Source organism: Candoia aspera, chromosome 2, assembly GCF_035149785.1.
Source record: "Candoia aspera isolate rCanAsp1 chromosome 2, rCanAsp1.hap2, whole genome shotgun sequence".
In the NCBI taxonomy this organism is placed as follows: domain Eukaryota; kingdom Metazoa; phylum Chordata; class Lepidosauria; order Squamata; family Boidae; genus Candoia; species Candoia aspera.
The window spans coordinates 202,258,004-202,277,456 of NC_086154.1; the positions used below are offsets into that span (position 1 = coordinate 202,258,004).

General features: G+C 40.3%; 1 long non-coding RNA gene across 1 annotated transcript; it reads left to right on the forward strand.

Moving 5' to 3' along the window:
* Positions 1-2,584: 2,584 nt before the first annotated feature.
* On the forward strand, positions 2,585-3,639 carry LOC134492556 (uncharacterized). The gene is made up of 2 exons (XR_010067467.1): positions 2,585-2,663; positions 3,113-3,639. It is a non-coding gene; the product is annotated as an uncharacterized LOC134492556 (long non-coding RNA).
* Positions 3,640-19,453: the final 15,814 nt, after the last annotated feature.

A 19,453-nucleotide genomic window follows, 5' to 3' on the forward strand; every position in this document is an offset into this window, starting at 1 on the left:
CTAACACCTCTAGATCTCTTCACACCTGCACATTAAGATTACTCCCTTATTCACCACACTATATTATTGTTTTGCTATCAGGTTTTGTACAAAACAGTTTGGTTCCCTGTAGATGCAGAGAAGACAGCAGAAAGAGAATTGTCCTATTTTCCCTGTACCAGAAATGGAGGGGAAAAATCAGTTCCCATTAAAAAGAGGTGTTGACAGGATACAAGCTGAGAGAGAAATTGATGCACCAGAAAAACACTCCTTGGAAAAGTTGAGTGGTACCCAGACATGGAAAAGGGCTAGGTTTGCCAGAAATTAGAAAAAGAATTAGGTATGAACTGGAAAAATAAGGTTTTCTGAAATCTGTTTGTACATTCCAAAAAGATTCTGTGGCTTGCAAATGGGATAGCAGACATACATGCATCCCACCTGGATCTTTAATGGATAGAAGCCCTTGCCATTGACATAACAGGCTGAAAATCTGCAAATATATTGCTCCTGATAAAAAGAACTGGCTCCAGAAAAATTAGTTTGAAGAGTGAAAGGATGGCAGGGATCCTTACTGGATGGCTTAACATTTAATCCTAGTTATATAGAGCCTTAATACACTATCAAAGAAAGCTGGGATAGCAAATGAGATGACAGTTTTCCCTTGACAATCTTTACTTCCGCATGTATTTATTAAAAAATGACAAGTCACTATAATGAAGATATTCTCATAGTCTACCCCTTGGCATTTACAGGAGTTGAAATTCTAAACATCTGGAGAGCACCAGGTTGTAGAAGACCATCATATTTCAAATCCATTACTAGTTCATGCACAGAATCCAGTTCTTCTTTACATGGAATAAATACATAATGTCTGTTTGCCTTGACACTTTGAGCATATATTTGCTGTCAATGTTTCACTCTGTATTTCTCTTCAATGCTTACTTTGCTCCTGAAGAACTATCCATGACTATTTACTACTTACTATGACTATTTACTATTTACTATGTGAATTGTTACATTGCAATATTTTGTTGCAAGTCCTACTTCTGCTACCTGTTAAGTGAATGATATATCCTCCATGTTTATATTATTAAAATTGCATTATAGCAAATGTATGGCAAATTTAAGACCCTTTTTTAAATATAGTGTACTTCCCCACCAAGTTGTATGGATGGGGTAGGGCTTGAGAAGGCTGGCCTCTTTGGATGCATGACTCATGACAGGATGTCCATAGAAATGAGGATGCATTCTGAGGCATGTACTGAACACGTCCTAGCCAACCCTGATTTTTTTTGAAGTCACTGATCCTAGATGACATGATTGACAACATATACTGAATTCTGGACTGAGTGTAACAAAAGACAGTTTAGCCTTACCAGGCAATCTCGTATTTCTGTAATGCCAAGTAAATCAGGTCAGTCAATATGCATCACAAATATTGCAAAATTAGTTCATTTTCCACATTGATAGATTTTATTTATTTATTTGAAAAAAAAATTATCCCATCTTTCCAGCAATCTCTATGAAATAAAATGGGATGGATGGGATTCAGACTTGACAATTCTTAGATTAAGCTTGGTTCCAACTTCTCATGTCAAAAGTTCTATGGAATCAAATTACTATAGTGCTTACTTTAGAAAGGCTGTATTGGGTTAAAACAAAGCCAGTGAGGCAACTTTTGTGGCAGTTACTACTCCAGTGTATGCAGATGGGGGAGGACTTCAGCATGTTCAAATGCTATGTCAAAATCTAACATATGAATTGGCTGTACGGTAGTGATTTTAAGTTAAGCTGGGACAGTTGTGGCATTTCTTCCAGCTGTTAATGTCAATGAATCTGGAATAGTGTAACTTAAAATAATTCTAGGATATATGTTTTTGTGGCAAAGCTAACCATTCCTCAATGGAACAGATCCATCATTCCATGCTAACAAACTGCACTATATTAAAACCAGTTGGAGCAGCAGTTCTGAAGGGATTTTTCTTTCCCTTAAAGACTTTTTAAAGCAGTTATAGAGTTTTGGCATCTCTGCTCATCTCTTGTTTGCTTAAATTGTTCTACAAAGAATAACAGCTTGACATGGTTAGCATAACAAGAACAAACCTTTCCCTGTTTAAATTTTTCTGCATTATTTCGGGGCATTTTTTTAACTGAAGAAGTGAAACCCACATTTTCTTCCATATTACCCTCCCTGTGATACTGACTCAACATTTGAGAGGTAATCAATTCTCCAATGCATTCATTTTCTATCCTAGATGTTCTGAGGACCTTTTTTCATTGATAATAGATGAACAGTGACACCAGGAAATTAGACACTTTCTCTGCAGTTATAAAATAAAATGTAATGGAAATATTCAGGTTACTTTGTTCTGCCCATGTTGAGTAATTAAAGCTAAATCAGTACCAGATGAACCTGATCAACTCAATGGAATTGTAGGGATAATCTTTATTCTCAAGTTCTTAAGATATAATTAAAGAGAACACTCATCTCAGTCAGGGCTGGACAGGGATGTTTTGTGGCCAAAGCCAAAGAATAGCAACAGGCAGCATCTCCTATTGGATGTACAACATTCATCTGGATTGTTAATTCAGCCTTTCTTCAGTCTTGACAGGGATAATGTCCTCATTGCTGTTAAAACATACTCAAACGAAAGCTCTGGAGTGTATGCAGCTCCTGGACTAAGGTAATGGCAAGCCAATTCTGTACAGTTCTTAAGAAAATAATACGGACATGTCTGTGTAATCACCAATTGAGCTGAACTCAAGGGAAACTTAACTTTACTACTATTTTGAGATCAAGGTCTTAGAATGATCCATGACTTGTTAATGTTCAGATTCTAGTGGCTTTTAAAATCTTTCTGTAAATCATCATCATCATTTTGTACTGTGCATGTATGATAGCTCCAAGAAAACTTTGTAAAATGGACTAGAATAAGCTATGTTTATTGATTTTCCTTTGGGTACAGCTGAGTTCTATATCAATTTTCTTCTATTTTATATCTGGCTTGAATAATCTGGTGGTGAGGAGACAGCAGATCCTTTTGTTTGCTTATGGCTGGCTGGCTGGTGAATTTATGTGATTTTAAAAGAGAGTTATAAGTGAAATGAAACTAATTCTATAAGTGTTTGCAAGCATCATCAAGATATTTGGCTGACATTTCCAGAAAAAGGACAATGGAAGTTCCTGCAGAACAAGAGACAATCCTCGTATCGGCTATGATAATAACTACTCCAACCATGTGTGATTGTGTTTCCAAACACTCAGCATGTGTGTGACAAGACCTCTGCCTTGCGGTTTCCTGCAGCCTATACTGGGACTCAGATGCTTCATGCATCAACCATGACATCTGGAGTTACAGGAGTTTTCCAAATGCAAGTCACATCCTTGAATTTAGGACAGCTTGACATAAATAATTACCAATTCCAAAAAGTTAACAACACGTAGAAAATATTCAGAATCATTTGGTGAAAGTACAGATGGGGAATAAAAATATTCCCTACAAAGAAGTATATAAATTAACATGACAACATGAAGTGCCCCTGTGGAGTGAGAACTGCAGTATTGTAAGTGATATCCATGGACTAATCATAGATCCTGAAAGCTAAATAAGAGTATTCGTGTTTTGGAGTAAACAATAAATGAGACAAGTTTTATCTTAATCTTTCATTTACTCTCATCCATAAGCACAAATCCACACAAGCATGCTAGATTCTGCATCTGAAGAATGCTGAGAAATAGAGGTGAATGTGATGCTCATTTGATCAGCCTTCTGAACTTTGGTACTCCAGATATGATGTACTACAGTGTCTTCAATTCCCAGCCATTGGTTCTGCTGGTTGGGAATTATGGGAGCTGTAGATTCAATACTTCTGAAGGGTGCCAAATGTAAAAAGTTGAATAGGTACTCCAAAAATATTTGCCCCAGAGAAATGCTACAACTGTCGCATTGTGAGAAATTCAGATGGTGACACCGACACCACCCCAGCTGTCATGGGCTATTGGCAGCTGCTAAAGATGGGTTTTGAGAGCCAGTTTGTTGTAGTGGTTAAGACATCAGGCTAGAAACTGGGAAACTGTGAGTTCTAGTCCCACCTTGGGCATGAAGCCAGATGGGTGATCTTGGGCCAGTTGGACCAAATCTGTACTTTCTAATTACACTTGCTGAGAATATTGGACTCATATTCCAATATACTTACAGGATAATAGACAAAAAACAAACAAATAAACAAACCCTGATTAAAATTAATTCTGTAATCTGAATGATACTTTGAAATGCTTTGTGTAACTTTTGATATTTCTGTTTTTGAAAAGATCTTAATAAATGCGTATCTTGATTGTTGTTGTTTATTCATTCAGTTGCTTCCGACTCTTTGTGACCTCATGGACCAGCCCATGCCAGAGCTTCCTGTTGGTCATCAACACCCCCAGCTCCCCCAGGGACGAGTCCGTCACCTCTAGAATATCATCCATCCATCTTGCCCTTGGTCAGCCCCTCTTCCTTTTGCCTTCCACTCTCCCTAGCATCAGCAACTTCTCCAGGGTGTCCTGTCTTCTCATTATGTGGCCAAAGTATTTCAGTTTTGCCTTTAATATTGTTCCCTCAAGTGAGCAGTCTGGCTTTATTTCCTGGAGGATGGACTGGTTTGATCTTCTTGCAGTCCAAGGCACTCTCAGAATTTTCCTCCAACACCACAGTTTCAAAGCTTCTATCTTCCTTCTCTCAGCCTTCCTTATGGTCTGACTCTCACAGCCATATGTTACTACGGGGAACACCATTGCTTTAACTATGCGGATCTTTGTTGTCAGTGTGATGTCTCTGCCCTTAACTATTTTATTGAGATTTGTCATTGCTCTTCTCCCAAGGATTAAATGTCTTCTGATTTCCTGACTGCAGTCAGCATCTGCAGTAATCTTTGCACCTAGAAATACAAAGTCTTTCACTGCCTCTACATTTTCTCCCTCTCTTTGCCAGTTATCAATCAAGCTGGTTGCCATAATCTTGGTTCTTTTGAGGTTTTGCTGCAAGCCAGCTTTTGCACTTTCTTCCTTCACCTTCGCTTGTCTTGATACAACTACAGAATAACATGAGCAGAAAGTTGCTCTTCATTTCATACCAAGTAATGATACACATTCTGAGATGAATTAGAAGCTCCCACTATTGCATCACTGTTGTCCTGACTTAAAAGCTGCCTTCATCATTTCTGTGATTCACCAATCACCATCTTATGTCCAGCTCTTTTTCCCACAGTTATTAATGTAGGGTTAGTTAGTTAGTTAGTTAATTAGTTGGTTAACTAGAATTAGTTAGTACAGATTGGGGCTGCAAAACTCAGGCAACCACTAGATGGCAGCAAAGTGCTCGAGACTTTTGTATGTCATCTTGTTCAGATATCTGCAGCCCAGGTATGATAGCCCTAGTTATGGTTAGATTATTGGACCAAAGACAAATATTGCTTGGCTTCAATTTCCACTCAGCTAAGAAGTGGATGACTTTGGCCTGGCCACTATTTTTCCACATTCTGTATCTCACACTAGGGCCATATAACTTGTCAGATTCAAAAACAAGAAGGTGCTTTCATGCATCTGGAGTTCTCATGTAGCATGGGTCAGCAACTTCTTAATACAGCTGCATCTTTTCCTGAGATCACAGAGGTGTCCTCTGCCGCTGCAGTGTGCTCCTGGAAAGAGAAAGGTCTGGTTTGCTGTACAATCCTTGCTCACAGGATTCTTGCAAAGTAACATGCAGGGATATAGCAACCTGTGCTGCTTTGAGCTTCTTAAGGAAAGGCAAGATAGATAGATAGATAGATAGATAGATAGATAGATAGATAGATAGATAGACAGACAGACAGACAGACAGACAGACAGACAGACAGACAGACAACTGAGACAACCATATTAGTTGCAAGCTTTTTTTGGTGTTTTTTTTAGTAGCTCTTCATTTAGACATTTCACTAGTTATACAGAAATGTAGCAAGTATATGTTTTCCAAACTTGGAGATAATGTAGTGGTTAAAGTTTCACCAACTGCATTTCTCTGTGTAGGGGCAGGGCAAATAAAATAAAGAAGTGCCAGTCCTCAGTCTTAAAATGGCAGCACCATCCAGGGTATATTGTCTCTCTTCAATTCCTATTCCAAACCTAAAAGACTACAGTTCATATAGCTGCATGAACTATATTAGGTAATTTTTACTGGATCAAGGCCAGTGTGACTTCTGAAGGAAACTTGTGAACCAAATCCACAGTGTGCCAGAAAATACATAGCCAGGTACTAACACTTATAAGTGTAATGTAGGTTTGTCTGTAATTATAATATTTAATGAAAGAACATGCCATTGTGTTATTTTGGTTTTTGTGTTGCGGCTCCCTGGTCTCAGCCCCGGTATGTGGACAGCAGACCTTCAGAGGCCCTGGCTTTCGGTTGCTGCTATTAAATGCCACGTTGGTCTATAATAAGGCCTCCCTCATCAGTGATTTAATCATTGCTGAGAGGGCTGACCTGGCATGTATTACCAAGACCTGGCTGGATCCGGAACAGGGGGTTAGCCCTCTCAGACATATGCCCAGCTGGGTTTTGGATGTGGCACCAGCTGAGACCCCAGGGCAGGAATGGAGGTATGACAATTCTCATCCAGGAATCTCTTATGACTTTTAGGGGTGCTGCACACAGGTCACCAGATGTGAGACCCTGTTCATTAAGTTGGGCTCTAGGGATCAGTTGGGATTGTTGCTGTTACCAGCCTCCCTGCTGCACAGCAATCTTTCTGCCCGAGCAAATTGACTCCATTTACGGGCTGGCAATGGAGTACCCCAGACTTATGGTCTTGGGGGCCTTCAGTCTGCCTTCTCTAGGAGTGGAGTCTTGGGAGTTCATGGCCACCATGATGTCCATGGGCCTGTCTTGGATCATCCAGAGCCTGACATGGGACAGTGGTCACACACCAGATCTGCAGTTGAGGGAGAAAAACAAGAGAAGAGATGTCTAGAGTGTCACTGGCATTCAACAAGGGAGGAACTTTACTGAACACAGATTAGAGCCACTATTAAGGGCTACCTTGTGGCAGTAAGGGTGGTGAAGTGTCAGTACTTCTCTGCCTTTACTGTGTCTGCAGATAGCCATCCCATGGTCCTGTTTCAGGTGCCATGAGCCCTTTTGGGTGGGTGGGCTGATAGAACCTCTTGCAGGGGTGTGTGGAGGAATTTGTTCAGCCTCTGTCAGTTGCTCAGATTTGCTCAGAGTTGGACACCAGACTTGTTGCAGGTCCAGAGGAGATGCTGGAGGAGGAGGCTTGCCCAGTTATCTGGGAATGGTTTGGACCTATTGGGCCTGAGGAAGTGGACAGGGTCCTTAGGACTATGAACTCAGTCACCTGCTCTTTAGATCCATGCTCCTCCTGGCTTGTCAAAGCTGCCTGAGAACTGTCATGTGAGTGGGTTCTAGTGGGAAGTTCTTTGAGGGAGGAGGTTGTTTCTCTACCTCTTAAGGTGGTCTTGGTTCACCCCCTCCTCAAGAAGCCATTGCTGGACCCCAATATACTGGACAATTTTTGTCCAGTATCTAACCTCCCCTTTTTGGGGAAAGTAGTTGAGAAGATGGTTGAGCAGCAGCTTCAGAGGACCTTGGGAAAGCAGATTATTTGGATCCCTTTCAGTTGGGATTCAGACCCAGGTATGGGATGGGAATGGCATTGGTCATACTTTTGGATGACCTCTGGTGAGGGCAGGCTCAAGGTTGTACATCCATCCTTGCCCTACTTGAGCTCTCTGTGGCTTTCGATACCATCAGCCATGGTATCCTTCTGGATTGGCTTAGAAGATTGGAGGTGGGTAGCACAGTGTTGTGCTGGTTTGCCTCCCTTTTGGGGGGTCAATTCCAATCAGTGGTGATTGGGGAGGGGAGATCCCACCCTTGGCTCCTGCTATGTGGGGTGCTGCAGGGTTCAATGTTCTCTTCTCCTCTGTTCAAAATCTACATGAGGCCACTGGGTGAGCTCATCCATCACCATGGGGTGAAGGATCATGAGTATGCTGATGATACCCAATTATATACAGTATCTTGGCCCCTGGCGAATTAAGCGATGCCATTAATGTCTTATCCTGGTGCCTGAAGGCTGTGAGGGTCTGGATGGGAAACTTCATCTGAACCCTGGCAACCCTGGCAAGACTGAGTGGCTTGGGTTTGGAGGCCTGCCAGTTCTAGGACTGTGCCATCTTGGTGCTAGATGGAGTTGCACTGCCCCAGACAGACACAGTGTACAATATGGCGGTCCTCCTGGACTCATGAGTCCTGCTTGAAGAGCAGGTGGCAGTTGTGGCTAGGAGGGCCTTTGCACAGCTTCATGTTGTATGCCAGTTGCACTCGTTCCTAGATCGGGGGGCTATGCTCACAGTCACTCATGCCCAAGTCAGTAGTTCTGATTGGACTACTGTAATGCACTCTACGTGGGGTTGCCCTTGAAGAGTATCCTGAAGCTTCAGCTGGTGCAGAATGCAGCAGTGCAATCAGTTATGTGTGCTTCTAGAATAGCACATGTTACACCTCTGCTCTGCAAGCTGCATTGATTGCCAGTTTGCTTCCAGGTCCAATTCAAAGTGCTGGTTTTAACCTTTAGAGCCCTTCATGGCATGGGTTATCTGAGGGACCGCCTCTCCCTGATTATATCTGCCCATTCCATCAGATCTGGTAGAGAAGACATGCTGCGGGTCCCGTCTGCTAGGGAACTACACTTGGCGGGTCCCAGGAGGAAGGCCTTCTTTGCCATGGTACCCGCCTTCTGGAACATCCTCCCCCCTGAAGTAAGGTTAGCCCCATCCCTGTTAACGTTCCAGAAGTCCCTCAAGACTGGCTATGTCATCAGGCCTGGGGATCCCAGTGAAACTGGTGAAACCCTGAGAGAGCTCCATGGTTAACATTCACTCTCTTTTGTACCTTCCGGTTTTTTACATTTTAGCAATGACTGTTTAAATATATTTACTGTTTTAATTAATTGTTGTATGCTGCTCAGCATCACTCTTTGTGAGATGGGCAGCTATATAAATTTGATAGACAAACAAATAATTAAATAATTAAATCTACCATGAAAACATTTCCAATTACTGTGAGTTTATCATTTCACATAAGAGCTGTGCAGCTCAAAGGGTTCTCTTGCTCTAAAGGACTTAAACTGTTTCCAAATGCAGCATTTGAAGCTTGGAATACTTGTGATGTACTTCGATGGATGCTCTTGCATTTGCGTCAATGCATATAGAGCTTTCATTGGGGCAGAGGGAGGGCAATTCTTTTGGTACAGTTTGTTCTTAGCAGTAGTTCCACTTTGATGAAAATTAAGAAGTCCTGTTTTGTTTGTTGATCTTTTAAATTTATGAATGGCTTTTTCAAACAGCCCAGTAAAAACATCTAAAAAGAAAGAAAGAAAAAAAAAAACTCATCCCAAATGCGCCTTTTATAAATCTAATTTTGGATTATTGCCGGGAAGTGCTTTCTCCCAATTTTGCTCAGTATTGTGGGAAACAAACAAACAAACAAACAAGGAAGATGAAAGAAAGCAAAGCAGCCCAGCTTCTTGGATCTTCTCTGCACAACAATTTGAAGGATGTCAAGATAATTTTAAAATTCTGCTGCTGCTGCTGAAACAAAAGAGAACAAAAATCCAGTTACTAAGAAATGACAATGATGGCTGAAAGCGAAGAGGAACTGAGGAGCCTTATGATGAAGGTGAAAGAAGAAAGTGCAAAAGCTGACTTGCAACTAAACCTCAAAAAAAACCAAGATTATGGCAACCAGCTTGATCAATAACTGGCAAATAGAGGGAGAAAATGTAGAAGCAGTGAAAGACTTTGTATTTCTAGGTGCAAAGATTACTGCAGATGCTGACTGCAGTCAGGAAATCAGAAGACGCTTAATCCTTGGGAGAAGAGCAATGACAAATCTCGATAAAACAGTTAAGAGCAGAGACATCACACTGACAACAAAGGTCCGCATTGTTAAAGCAATGGTGTTCCCCCTAGTAACATATGGCTGCGAGAGCTGGACCATAAGGAAGGCTGAGAGAAGGAAGATCGATGCTTTGGAACTGTGGTGTTGGAGGAAAATCCTGAGAGTGCCTTGGACTGCAAGAAGATCAAACCAGTCCATCCTCCAGGAAATAAAGCCAGACTGCTCACTTGAGGGAACGATATTAAAGGCCAAACTGAAATACTTTGGCCACACAATGAGAAGACAGGACAGCCTGGAGAAGATGTTGATGCTAGGGAGAGTGGAAGGCAAAAGGAAGAGGGGCCGACCAAGGGCAAGGTGGATGGATGATATTCTAGAGGTGACGGACTCGTCCCTGGGGGAGCTGGGGGTGTTGACGACCGACAGGAAGCTCTGGCGTGGGCTGGTCCATGAAGTCACGAAGAGTCGGAAGCGACTGAATGAATAAACAACAAGAAATGACAAAGAGCTTAGTGAACGTATTGCCTGAATAGGTTTGTTGTTTATTCGTTTAGTCACTTCCGACTCTTCGTGACTTCATGGACCAGCCCACGCCAGAGCTTCCTGTCGGTCATCAACCGTCAAAGCTATCCCCAATATTGTTATCCTTCCTATACAGGTCTTCTGTATATTCTTGCCACCTTTTCTTGATCTCTTCTTCTTCTGTTAGGTCCTTGCCATCTTTGTTTTTGATCATACCCATTTTTGCCTGGAGCCTGAATAGGAAGATTTATTTTTATCTTGGACCTAACGTAAAGTAATATTGGGTCTTCAGTTTTATTAACTGTCCAGAAAAGGATAGCATTATAATAAGCTACTTTCTACTCCAGTGTTTCTCAACCTTGGCAACTTTAAGATGGGTGGACTTTAACTCCCAGAATTTCCCAGCCAGCACACTTTTTTATAAGTGCTTATTTTTTATAAGTGCTTATTTTTTTTCTTAACAAACACCCTTCCAAAAAAACATATTCTTAATTGGCTTCACTGCTGCATAGAAGATAGATGCAGCATTTTTCAATCAAGCTAGTTCTGCCAAAAATTGTTCTCCATAAAGGTCACGGCACTTCATTCATTTTATTGGGAGTGACAGGAAGCTAAAAGAGGATCTTATGCCCAGTCTTTATTTTGTTTCTTCAGCTTAATTCCTAGTCTGCTTCTCTCCCACTTCAATGATGTCATATCACTAGCCATGTTCTTTGTAGCATCCCAGGTAGACATAAAGAGAAAATGGGATCCCAGGATTAAAAAGTTTGTCTACCTATATCCTAAAGGAAAGGCAGGAGATATGTAATGAGTAACTCATTAGTCATAATGATAAATTTATGTACATGAACATGCATTGGCCCCTGAACAAGCATATTCACTATTTTTAGAAATCGTATGGTCAAATGAATATCTATAGATCTCTATCTCTCTCATGTAAGTTCACCTGAATATTGCTAGTAATGTTGGGATGTATATTATTATTTCAGGTATAGAAAGGCTATATATATATAACTATATATATATAGTTATATATATAGAGAGAGGGAGAGGCTCTCTCTCTCTATATATATATAGAGAGAGGCTATATATATATAAAACTATATTTCAGTTCAGGACTACATAGTATGGTCAGAGTTCTATAATCATGGAATATTTTGTGTTATTTCTTGACAAAGCAATACTAGAGTATTTATTTTTTTTAAAAAACCACTGATCTGGGCAGGTAACTTTTTTTTTAAAAAAAATTACTATTATTACTATCAACATTCAGTTGGATTTGGGGGCAGCTCTTCTAATCTGCCCTGTTGTCTTCCTTGCTCCTACACTGTCTCTGAATTTGAGGTTTTCATAGACTGCTTGCTGTTAGACAGTAGAGTTTCTTTAAGAGTGATCTCTTGTGAGCTGCTTTATGGGCCTTTCTTTTTCCTTCTGTAGAGAGGGAACTTGTCATTAAAGAGCCAAGAAGATAAGTGGGTGGCACCTTGGGCTATTTTTCTTTTAATTTAGATGCTATGACGGCATTGCAATGGTTGACGATGCCCGCAGTTCACTTGTGCTGGTGAAGTCTGCTTGACAGCTGCATAAATCATGCTGTTCGATGCCCGAATAGATTGCTGCATAAGGATTTGTACCAGACCACCCAAGTGCAGCTCAGGGGCAGCCGTCAGTTGGCTAGGCCCTGCACAGATGTACAGTAATGCAATTCTCTTTAACCCTTTCTTCTTTTTGCTCCAACTTTGCATCTTTCTCTTCATTATAGAGAGAACTATAACTCTTCTTGCATTTCACACTGGATGTCTCTGACTGTTCAATTGTCATATGCTTATCTTATGGTATGGCTAGGAAATAGGAAGATCTATTATTTCAGCATTACCATCAAGGTATATGTATTAGAGTGGGTTTTTCTAACCTTTATAAGAGTTACAAGGCATTTTCAGTGTAACACGAGGAATTCTTTTTCGCGTTGCAGACTGAGATAGATTTGAATGATAATTTGAACTCTGCCTATTGCATGGATATATTAATTTGTATCTTTCCATTGGATTACACTTTTTATCATCCCTAACAATTGACTCTGCTGACTGGGGTAGATGGGTGTTGGCTGGTATTGATGAGTTTTGGAGTCAAACAATAACTGAAGAGCCTCATTGGTTCAGTTTGTCCTGTATTACTCTTTTCCTGAGTTTTGGTTTTATTAGGAGAATGTCTACAAATAATTCCTGAACAGAGACGCATGTATAACCTTCATAATTGAATTTTTCTTAGTTTAGGCCAATGAGTGGCCAGAAAAAGAGAAGAAGTTCTGCTGGCTTGAAGGAAAGAGAAAGACATACACATATAGTAATAGTCCATGTCTGTGGCTGTGTAAAAGAATTTAGAAATTATGTTGCTGTGAAAGAACTGTTAAGGGGGGACTTAGAGAAGTGAATACATATTCCAGAGTTTGAAGCAGAAGGAGAAACAAACTCAGAATAACCCCACCTTGTCTTTGTTAGTGTAAGAATGGAGAAGAGAAACTTGGACAGATTTTTAAGACTCTGTTATTGTCCCCTACTATAATAGAGCAGTATTTCTAGAATCCCTGTGGTGTCTGTTTCTCAATCTGGCCAATCTCAAAGGTCTGACAGATTGGAAATTACTGTAAATACTGCACACCAGGTTAGGATTGGCTTTGTATCAGATTTAGGAGAGTCACTCATGTGTAGTTGCCTATGCCAGTGAAAGGCTAACTCCCATAGAAAATAATTATTCGGCACAGAAATTGGTGTTCTTAGCCATGAAATGGGTAGTTTGTGATAAGTGTCATAATTTCTTGTATGGAGCAAAGTTTAAAGTAATGGCTAAAATGATTCATTAATATAGGTTCTAACCTCAGCCAAATTCACCACACAGTAATCTGCAACCATATGAGTTTGAAATTGTCTATAGGTCTGAAAAAACTAACATGGATGCCAGTTGCCCTTCCAGAAGACTGGAAACAATTTTGATAAAAGATGAAGAAAGAGTGAAGCAGGCAGAAAGAATGACCAATCTGTTTTCTAGAAGTCAACAAGATCCAATAGCCTGGAAAAGATGCATAGAAAACTGTAATGTCATTCTCCAAGTTCATTTAACTCCCTTGAATATGTCAATTTCTGTTAGGCAAGTGAAATAAACTAGTGGCTTCACTGAAATGTTGCTCTCTTAAAAAAAAGTATTCCCTAGAGTTGGCTGATCCTAATCAAGGGGCAGGAATTTTTTGCAGTGCAAATGTTACATACCTGACTGGAAGAAGTTACAAAGGAATGAGAATACAGTATTATTATAATTACAATATACATTGAATGAGAGCCTCATCCAACTTAAGATGAAGAATGAAGTAAAGAATAGAAAATGAGACTATGTTGGAGAGAATGGAGTTTTCTTATTAGATGGGATATATGACTGAAGGATACAAAAATTAGGTAAAGAAATAAGACAGGTAATAGTGCATACTATTGCATAATGAAATGGGTAATTCTGGAGGGGAGAGGACATTAGATATAACTAGAAATGAGTTTTAAAAAAATTAAAATGATAAACAAACCCCAGAGCAGAAATGCAGATATTGTGAACACTGCATAAAGTGAAAGGCAAAACAGAAAGGGCTGTTGATTTAATAACCATAAAAGCTGCTGCTCTTTTAGAACTGATTTTCACTGACTTTTCAATTCTTGAACCCGATTTACAGATTCTACATTTATCCTGATAGTAAAAGATTACAAACATATCTCACAGAGATCAAACAACAAGGATAGTAGCTTCAATATTAGAAGTCATTATGGATTTCCTAAAAGATTTCACAATGATAAAGGCTCAAGCTTTGATTTGGAGCTTGTTACTGAGCTGAGCAAAATCTCACACCACACCTTCTCATCCTCGAAGGAACCCAGTAGAATAGTTTAACTGAATTCCGTTAGATATATAAGGTGCTGTAGAAGAACATTAAAAAACTACTTTTTAATAGAACCCTTAATACATGCATACAACTGTATCAGAAACGACAAGGCAAAAGAATTCTCTGTTTTTAATGCTTGGGAGGCAGCTGATGTTATGCATTGGAATAAAACCCAGAAGCCCAAACCAAGTAATTCATCAGGAATTCGTAAGGGAATTAACATGCTGATTGTGTTATGCCTATGAGTTGGTTGTCCTAAAGAGTGAAGAGTGTGAAAAGCATCAGTATGAGAACAAAATAAGATGGGATGCCAAAACAATAAGAACAAATTTTGAACTAGAAAATCAGAAAACAGTTGACAGATGGAAACTGATAGTACATTGACCATGGTATCCTTCTGGGCCATCAGATAGAGTTGGGCTTTGGGGGGCACTATTTTGCAGTACTTCTGCTCCTTCCTTGCCCAGAAGATATTGCAGGGAGACTACTGTCCCAGACTAGGTTTTTTATTTTTTGTGTCTTTTATGGTGTTTGACATCAACATGAAACTACTGGAGAAGGTCATTTGGAGCTTGGGAGTAGAATGGTATCAGGATTCTGATAACACACTACTGCTTTCTATCTTCTAACTCCAAGGAAGCAATTAGTACCCTTGATAAATTATGGACTGGGTGAAAAAGAACAAGCTAAAATGAAACCCAGATCTGCTGTTGGTAAAGAAAAAGCTGATTCTTGGAACGGGAGTAAGCTTGATCTGGATGGGGTTGTATTCCCCCAGAAGGACCAGACTGGCAGTTTGGAGTGCTCCTTGACCCCCTAATTATCACTGAATTTGCAGGTAGTGGCTGTGGCAAGGAACGTGTTTGCATAATTACAGCTAGTGCACCAACTCAGCCCTTTGTAAGCCAACTGAACTTTGTGATAGTTATCCACACTTTGACTACAACCTGTCTTGATGACTGCAGTGTGCTTTATGTGGGCATACATCTGAAGTGTTTTTGGAAATTGCAGTTGCTGCAAAATGATGCATCCAAATTGCTGACTGGTACAAGGTAAGAAATCTGTTCATATTCAGTACGCAGCTCCCGACAGGTCAGTTATATACAGGTAGTTCTCGGCTTGTGATGGCAATTGGGACTGGAATTGCTGTCACTAAGTGATGCGGTCACTTGACATCATGCTCTATAACCATGTTGCTTATAACTTGCTTAACATTGACATAACCTGCATCAATATAACTCACTTAGCGACAGCAGTTCTGGCAGTCCTCGTTGCCGTCTGTCCTGTCCCAGCCTAATCACACGCAATACACCAGCAAGGCAGTTGTAAAACTTTACTGAGAAACTTGTGAGGTAAACTTGTGAGGTAACAAGCAGGCAGCAAAGAAGTGAGAGCACAAACGCACACAATCTACAGAAACAAGCCCCCAAAAGTCCTGAGAGCTTGCCTTAAGGGAGTTTTCACGTTCAAACAAGATTAGTCAAGTGAGTCCAAGAGTCAGGTCACAAAGTTTCCGATCAGGAGGCAAGGCACATGGAGTCTGGTAAGCAGACGGTTGTCTCCAGTGATCGATCTGGGCTTGCAGCTCCCTTTTTATAGAGGCAGACCCGGGTGGAGCTTATTTAGGAGGGCAGAGCTACTTTCTTGCCTGTAGCCTCGCCAACCTCCGCTGTTCCTCCCTCCATTCCGCTCTCCTTTCTCAAGCACTGGGAGGGGGCGGCAGCTCTGAGTCTTTGCCCTCACTAATCAGCTGCACCAACCCCGCCTCCTCTGACTGGTCAGGCGGCTGTTTATCTAGAGCTGTCTGCTTGCCCTCCAACTCTGGGTAAGAGGATGGCCGCCCATCCTCATTGTCCGACTCTGACTCCAAGCCTGAGCCCCCTATGACACCATCATTAAGCGAGGACTGTGCAGGTCATTAAGTGAGGACCTCACATGATTGCGACTTCTGACTTCCTGCCCGCTTCTCCATTGACTTTGCTTGTGGGAAGCCAGCAGAGAATGTCAGAAATTGTAATCACATGACCACAGTTCACTGCGATGTCATAATTGAGAGTCAGGCACCAAATGCCCAGATTATGATCATGTGACTGTAGAGATGCTGCAGTGGCCAGAACTCCAAGGACTGGTCATAAGTTGCCTTTGTTCAATGCTGTTGTAACTCCTTTTAGGGGGAGATGGGCGGTGATAGAAATGTAATGAATGAATGAATGAATGAACGAATGAATGAATGGGTTGCTGAATGGATGTACTGAGATATAGTCAGCTCCTGCAGTTCAATGTCTGAATGAAAAACAGTATACAGTATTTGGTAAGATTGTTGGAGGTTATATTATTTCTTTGCATCTATGAGCAGTTTTGATCACTAGAGCAAATGGTAAGAGATAGATAACAGGAATGGTCTTTGTTATTTCAGTTTCCCACTGGCCTAGCATCCAAGATGATGATGATAATGATTATAATCATTATCATTTTACATTTCAATGAGACCTCAGTATTCTTTCAGCACTCTGCTTATGTTCAGAATCACATCATATAAGAAGGTGTCAACCTTCCCAGGTAGACCAGACAGGAAACACGACCAGATGAGCTAATTCTATTTTATTGTAAGTCTACATTAACAGAATCTTGAAAGTCTGAAAGTACAAATCTCCAGCATCTCCTTTACAGTCTGGGAAGTTAGGGAGGGTTCCTTCTGAGCCTCTTTCTCCACCCATTATGCAGCTATGGGCTATGCCCTCTCTTATCTGACCATTCCCTAGGCAGCATCTCTTTGCCCCATCTGTCAAGGTCTTTCTTACATACCGTTACAGAAAGGTTCCTGCTGAATTCTGATCTGCAGCATGGACATTGAAGATCCATTTGATTAACATCAAACTGTTTAATGTTAATGATTACATTCTGAATTCATCAATGATCCTATATATAAAGAACAACAAATCTTTTCCTGTAAGTTATTATGTGTTTTCCATTGCCTCACCTTCCTCCTGGCTTCTGAGTGTCAAGTCCTCTAAGGAAAATGCAAGTGTGTCAGTTTTGCAACTTCTCCTTTATAGTTCAGACAAAACAAATATGGATAAAACATGGTACACTGAGCAGAGATACTTTAGCCCTAAAGAGGTTGTATGAAATTAAAAGCAACCATCTTAGGAATAATTGACAGGTTTCACTGATTCACCTGCTAATGCTCCCTTGATCCGTGGGTCAAATGGAGCCAGTGAGAATCCTTGGCTCAGCCCAGGAGTGGAGAAACAATTTATAGGACTACCTCTCTCCTATTCTTTTTGCTTGACCTATAAGATATGGGAGGGATGCTCTAGATCCCCTCCACAAAACAAAGTCACCTCATATCTCAGATAAGATATCCCTTTGCTGTAATTGCTCCTGCCTTCATAAATAACTTCCCTTGAAATCTGCTTAGTTCTGACCTTGCTAACTTTTAGGAAAACTTTAAAAGCCAGAAGGCCCTGGGCCAGGGTGATTTCTCCAACCAGTACTGGAGATGTGATATGTTAAAGCTTTTGCATTTCCCTGATGTGGTTTTGTTTCCTTCCATTTTCACTACCGGTTTCTTTTCCGTTTGGTTTTCATGTGTTTTTTAAAATGTTTGCATATTGCCTTGAGTTGCTTCATGATTAGGTAGCTTATAAATCAAATAAATAACAACAACAACAACAACAACAACAATAGTCTTTTGGTGGCTGGGGGCATCAATGTTTTTGGGAGGCCACAGGCTTCACTTGGAAGAGGAATGATGCACAGTATGTAGGGTCATGTCCCACATTTGTGCTGTTATACAGTAGGATTTCCCTTTTATTTTATCTTTGGGAGAAAAAGTTGGGGCTTAATATATATATATATATATATTAAACTTATCTTGGTGTTTACACTTATATTTTGTGTTTCTTTCCCAAAATACTAAAAAATCGCATTTGTTATTTTTCTGTGATTTGGTTGTAGGGGCTCCTGATCCACCCACAAAGGGCTTGATGGCCTTCATAATCCCCTGGAGGTGCCGATTACCCATCCTGGGCTATCCCAATCAGTCGCTTAAATGGCAACATATGCTTGTTTGGCATAGCCCATTATTATATAAACACCATCTTTACCTACTGTGGAAGTCCAATTACAGCCTTGCTTACTTGCTGTGCTATATGTATGCCTAGATTGATAAAAGGGAAAAAAGTAACAGGGAGAGAGGGGAGTGATTGGCTCTGTAAAATGCATATTGCTAAGAACCCAGGTGTTACTTAAGCACTTTAAGAAACTAATTGTAAGGTAGCAAATGCTGCTGAATAGACTGTGTACATTTGACTGTCTCTTTAATTCATGGTTTTGAAATATATTTGTTTACAATAACTTATAAAGAGCCAAGACAATTAACAGTGAGATGATCTGGATAAAGTGGGTTGTTTTTTTTCCATTCTCTTTGTTGATGTTTCTTTGTCTCTGAAGCTCCACTAATCTCTTGCATCATGGTGCCAATTCCTGCAGAGAAAGTGTAAGACATCAAAACTTCCACTGTCTTAGAGATAAGTTATCCAAAGAAAGATAATGATCTACATAAATTCTCTTTGTTGATCTTCCTTGAAGTTTTGAATTTTGAAGGACTTAAAAAACCAGCAAAGAACTTTCTTGTTAACTGTTTCTTTTAGCTTTGATTGATTATGTGCCATCAAGCCGGTGTCAGCTCTTATCACACAGATAGATTATCTCCAGGATGATCTTACTGCTTTATTTAAATTATGAAATTAAATTTCAGGAAGTTCAGGAAGAAAAATGTAATTTTTAATTATTCTGTGAGTAGACATTATTTTGTATTTAAATTGATAGCAATCAGGAATGATTGTAGCAGAATATATAGACCTTCAGTCACAAAAACTCCATGTCAAGAATTCACCATGTTAAGAATATGAAGGGAACCCTGAAATGCATGAGGCTGTCTCTTCCTTTTCTCATATTTTGGACATCAGCAACACTTTTAAGCTCATATACGGTTTGTATTTATCACATATAGTGACTGGGATCTCTGATTTGCCAGGATTTCCACCGTTCTCTTGGAAAACCTAAACACACTGAAGATGGGCCCTTTTGG